The 6,092-nt window shown below is 37.1% G+C and overlaps 1 long non-coding RNA gene across 1 annotated transcript in view; it reads left to right on the top strand.

Moving 5' to 3' along the window:
• Positions 1 to 90: 90 nt before the first annotated feature.
• Positions 91 to 6,092, top strand: part of LOC123980317 — a 21,822-nt gene continuing 15,820 nt past the window's right edge. The window contains exons 1-2 of the long non-coding RNA XR_006827466.1: positions 91 to 301; positions 564 to 624. This is a non-coding gene — a long non-coding RNA (uncharacterized LOC123980317). The remainder of the gene's footprint in view (positions 302 to 563; positions 625 to 6,092) is intronic.

The following is a 6,092-nucleotide window of genomic DNA, read 5'->3' as shown; positions in this document are numbered from 1 at the left end:
CCCCCCCCCCCCTCTCTCTCTCCCTCTTCCCGCTTCTCCCGCGCTGTTGGCCCCGCCCCCTTCTGCCCCGCAGCTAAAACGACGGTCGCGCACACACATCAGCCAATCAGAGCGCGTGTAGCGACAGCACCGTAGCAGGCTGGAGTGCACGCGCCGCTCAGACGCAGCGCGGATTAAACTGTGAAATAAGTTCAGTAAGCTGTGAAATAAGTTCAGTAAGCTGTGAAATCAGAGTAACAACAGTCTGTTTTAAGAAGTGTTCACGGAAACCTGCCGGATGACGCAGAGAAATCCCGAATCGGTGAGTCGCGGGAAAATAAATAAGCTAGCGCTAAGCTAGCAGGTTCAAGTGCGTGGGCCCAGCGCTAACGAAGCATTAGCATGGAGTGCAGTTAGCTTAATCTGTTTGAAACTCAACTCGGAGTCTAGAAATGTCACAAGGATGGAGTGTTTAACTGCGCAGTGTGTGATGCTAACTTCAGTTTTGTCAGACATTTTATTTGTTCATGGTGAATCTGTTACTCTACCTGGTTTAATTTCTGCAAACTTTAAAAAAATCCCAGATGAGACCTGAAGACCCCTGAAGCTGAGGACTACTGATCCTACCCCTCTCCTGGCACAGCGGTAGGACAACCAGCAACACTTGTGCAACCTCACACTCTATGTATTTTAATTTGGACTGTATGGACAGTTACCTTCCTCATCCCGTTTGGAAACTCATCCCTGGTTTCTGCAGAACTGAGTATTCACACAGGTTATATGATGTATTATGGTGTCCTGGTTATTGTGATTTTGGCAACTGCTCATTGAAAAGCGAACGATTATTAAGTCTACGTGAGATGTGAAGTGAAAACATTGAAACAGGTGTTGTTTGATATGGTCGTTCACCGGATACCAAATAGTTGAATAGCTCAGTGATTTTAGCCCAGCTGAAAAATGGAGGTAGTTAAAAGAGCTCAGTGGTTTCAACCTTATGGAAAGGTGACACGAGAAATAATTTAACGACTGAAACTGAGGCGTTTCTCTAAAGTGAACTGTATATTGAACCTATGGTTATTTTTTTTGCTTATTGGTAAAAATGCAAGGTACCACAGGGCTCAGCGTTAAACTTTTTAGCAACCGGCCCCATCGGACCAGTTGGTTTGAAACTTACTGGCCCTCCGTCCAAAATATATTTATCAGTGTTACAACAAAACCAAAGACTTATAAGTTATGTTCTACTGTTAACATGTTTAATCGGTTATTAAATACATCCTGGATATAAAAAAGACAAACTAAAATGTGATCACAGCAAACATGATACAAAATAAAAGGTTAACAAACTAAGGGACTCAAACACGACGTGCTCGCTGTCCTGCTGACCAACATTTAATAATAAAGACCAAAGGTACACAGAGCAGCGGATGCAAGTCGCCTCTGTCCTGATTGACGGGTTGCCATGGTAGCGACCTGTCAATCACAAGCAGTGTTTCCTCTAGGATTTTTTTTTCAGCAGCGGGCTGTTAAGAGGTTTTCCGACATGATGGCAGCAATTTTTGATAACAAATGGTGAAGAATGTCCTCCTGGTGCTGCCCGCTCGTTACATATTTAATCTCCTCCCGTCTGTTTGCGGCCCTTCGTTCGTTCAGCGCGGCGCCTGTTTCCACAGAGACGAGTGATGCAGATTGATTAATATGCTGACAGATTACCGGCTTCAGATCAGTGTTGCCACTGCTGGTTACTGTCTCTGCCAACTACCACACAGTCACACTGACTAACAATGACAGTCCATACTGATATTTTACATGTTAGCCATTTATCCTTTATTATGGCTAAAGTTAGCAGCTAATGCTACTGATATTTTATATGTTAGCTGAATGTTGGTCTTTATTATGACTAATGTTAGCAGCTAATAATACTGATATTTACATGTTAGCTGAATGTTGGTCTTTATTATGACTAATGTTAGCAGGTAATGATACTGATATTTTACATGTTAGCTTAATGTTTGTCTTTTGTCTAAAGTTAGCAGCTAATGATAGTGATATTTACATGTTAGCTGAATATTACTCTTTATCATGACTGTTAGCAGCTAATGTTACTGATATTTTATATGTTCGCTGGATGTTACTCTTTATTATGGCTCAAGTTAGCAGCTAATGATACTGATATTTTACATGTTAGCTTAATGTTGGTCTTTATTGTGACTACTCTTAGCAGCTAATGATACTGATATTTTATTTGTTAGCCATTTATCTTTTCTTATGACTAATGTTAGCAGCTAATTATACTGAGATTTTACATGTTCGCTGAATGTTGGTCTTTATTGTGACTACTCTTAGCAGCTAATGATACTGATATTTTACATGTTAGCTTAATGTTGGTCTTATGTCTCAAGTTAGCAGCTAATGATACTGAGATTTACATGTTCGCTGGATATTACTCTTTATTTTGATTGTTAGCAGCTATTGATATTTTACATGTTAGCTGAATGTTGGTCTTATGTTTCAAGTTAGCTGCTAATGATACTGATATTTTACATGTTAGCCATTTATCTTTTATTATGACTAATGTTAGCTGCTAATGATACTGATATTTTACATGTTAGCTGAATGTTGGTCTTATGTCTCAAGTTAGCAGCTAATGTTACTGATATTTTACATGTTAGCTGAATGTTGGTCTTTATTATGTCTCAACTTAGCAGCTAATGATACTGATATTTTATATGTTCGCTGGATGTTACTCTTAGTTATGATTGATAGCAGCTAATGCTACTGATATTTTACATGTTCGCTGAATGTTACTCTTTATTATGTCTCAACTTAGCCGCTAATGATACTGATATTTACATGTTAGCGGAATGTTGATCTTTATTATGTCTCAACTTAGCAGCTAATGATACTGATATTTACATGTTAGCTGGATGTTACTCTTTATTATGGCTAAAGTTAGCAGCTAATGCTACTGATATTTACATGTTTGCTGGATGTTTCTCTATTATGGCTAAAGTTAGCAGCTAATGATACTGATATTTTACATGTTCGCTGAATGTTGGTCTTTATTATGTCTCAAGTTAGCAGCTAATGATACTGATATTTTACATTTTCGCTGAATGTTTCTCTATTATGGCTAAAGTTAGCAGCTAATGTTACTGATATTTTACATGTTAGCTGAATGTTGCTCTTTATTATGACTACTCTTAACAGCTAATGCTACTGATATTTACATGTTCGCTGGATGTTTCTCTATTATGGCTAAAGTTAGCAGCTAATGATACTGATATTTTACATGTTAGCTGAATGTTGCTCTTTATTATGACTACTCTTAACAGCTAATGCTACTGATATTTACATGTTCGCTGGATGTTTCTCTATTATGGCTAAAGTTAGCAGCTAATGATACTGATATTTTACATGTTAGCTGAATGTTGCTCTTTATTATGACTACTCTTAACAGCTAATGCTACTGATATTTACATGTTCGCTGGATGTTTCTCTATTATGGCTAAAGTTAGCAGCTAATGATACTGATATTTTACATGTTAGCTGAATGTTGCTCTTTATTATGACTACTCTTAACAGCTAATGCTACTGATATTTACATGTTCGCTGGATGTTTCTCTATTATGGCTAAAGTTAGCAGCTAATGATACTGATATTTTACATGTTAGCTGAATGTTGCTCTTTATTATGACTACTCTTAACAGCTAATGCTACTGATATTTACATGTTCGCTGGATGTTTCTCTATTATGGCTAAAGTTAGCAGCTAATGATACTGATATTTTACATGTTAGCTGAATGTTGCTCTTTATTATGACTACTCTTAACAGCTAATGCTACTGATATTTACATGTTCGCTGGATGTTTCTCTATTATGGCTAAAGTTAGCAGCTAATGATACTGATATTTTACATGTTAGCTGAATGTTGCTCTTTATTATGACTACTCTTAACAGCTAATGCTACTGATATTTACATGTTCGCTGGATGTTTCTCTATTATGGCTAAAGTTAGCAGCTAATGATACTGATATTTTACATGTTAGCTGAATGTTGCTCTTTATTATGACTACTCTTAACAGCTAATGCTACTGATATTTACATGTTCGCTGGATGTTTCTCTATTATGGCTAAAGTTAGCAGCTAATGATACTGATATTTTACATGTTAGCTGAATGTTTGTCTTATGTCTCAACTTAGCAGCTAATGTTACTGATATATTTCATGTTAGCTGAATGCTAAAGTTAGCAGCTAATGATACTGATATTTACATGCTCGCTGGATGTTACTCTTAGTTATGATTGATAGCAGCTAATGTTACTGATATTTTACATGTTAGCTTAACGTTGCTCTTTTGTCTCAACTTAGCAGCTAATGATACTGATATTTACATGTTAGCGGTATGTTGGTCTTTATTATGTCTCAAGTTAGCAGCTAATGATACTGATCTTTTTATATGTTAGCTATTTATCTTTTATTATGACTAATGTTATCAGCTAATGATACTGATATTTACATGTTCGCTGGATGTTACTCTTAGTTATGAGTGATAGCAGCTAATGATACTGATATTTTACATGTTCGCTGAATGTTACTCTTTATTATGATTGTTAGCAAGTAATGTTACTGATAATTCATATGTTAGCCATTTATCTTTTATTATGACTAATGTTAGCAGCTAATGTTACTGATATTTTACGTGTTGGCCGAATGTTGGTCTTTCTTATGTCTCAACTTAGCAGCTAATGATACTGATATTTTATGTGTTAGCCATTTATCTTTTATTGTGCCACTATTTAAAGTGAAATTGTACAGAAGTTGTTCTACCTTTGTACAAAATACCACCTGATATTGAGAGACCACACCTGTGAGTTAGTCACTGCAGCAAAAACATATCTGTTTGAACATTTTCTTTTAAAATCAGGTTTTTCTGGAAAATGGTACTTTTGCCCTTACTCTCCCCTACGTGGTGTTGAAACTAGCTTGTTATCAGAGGTCGGCCTTTTTCCTGAGTGGTATCTGAGTTCATACTGAGCTAAGGGAGCCTGGAGATGGTGACCCAAGAGAGCGGGGTTCCGTGCGAGGGGCCACTTGTCACTAAACTTTATAAAAATCTCAAAGCAAAACAAATCCACTTCCTTGAACAGTATGGCTATAGTCAAGTAAATCTAATACAAGTCTTACAATATATATTGTGCAGGGCTCAACGTTAAGCTTTTCTCCAACTGGCCCCACTGGGCCAGCAGGTTTGAATCTTACTGACCCTCTTTCCAAAAGTTATATATATATCAGTGTTAAAACAAAACCAAAGACTCATAAGTTGTTATATTGTTAACATGTTTAATCAGTTATTAAATACATCCTGGATATTAAAAAACTAAACTAAAATGTAATCAAATGTAATTAAAATTATGAAAAATTAAAAGGTTAACCAAACCCTGTTGTAAAGGTTGCCATGGTAGCAACCTGTCAATCACAAGCTAGTCCTGCCCAAAAGCCCACACTGTTCTTTCCTTCAAATATTTGTGGCATTTTTTAACATAATCGGCATCGGCCAATATCCAAGTATATCAAGCCGATTATTAGGCAGGCGCATCTGTGGGCAGCCTAGTGTTGTCGTGGAACACGTGTTTGACGCGCGCTGCCGCTAGAGTCATTTTCCAGCCGAGTGAGCAGCAGACCTCATCCAGTGCCTAAGGAGCTAACTGTAAGGATTCAATTCTTATTACTCCTTTATATTTAATTAAAAACTTTTGATATGTTACTGCCAACTTCGAGAAAAAACCTGAATAAGACACATGACATTCGGCTAATTTGGATCGTAGTTGAAGTTGCATTATCACAGAAGAGTTGCTATCATGTCACAATAAGTAAGCAATAATTTTGCAACTACAGAGTGAATCAGACTTTTATTTGTTCTGTTTGTGTGTCTTATATTTGAGAGGGTTGTCACTCAATGCAGAGAAATAAGTAATAAAAAAGAGACCAACGCACTATAGGCTAGTGACAGACTGGCTTTGCTTTGCTAACGGGTAGCTACAGACAGACCCGGTGCTAATACGGCACTGGAACCTTAACGACCGTTATCTACCGCACCAAATATCAACGCGGAT

The sequence above is a fragment of the Micropterus dolomieu genome, linkage group LG12, assembly GCF_021292245.1.
Source record: "Micropterus dolomieu isolate WLL.071019.BEF.003 ecotype Adirondacks linkage group LG12, ASM2129224v1, whole genome shotgun sequence".
NCBI lineage: Eukaryota > Metazoa > Chordata > Actinopteri > Centrarchiformes > Centrarchidae > Micropterus > Micropterus dolomieu.
This window is presented reverse-complemented; position numbering and strand designations above follow the sequence as displayed.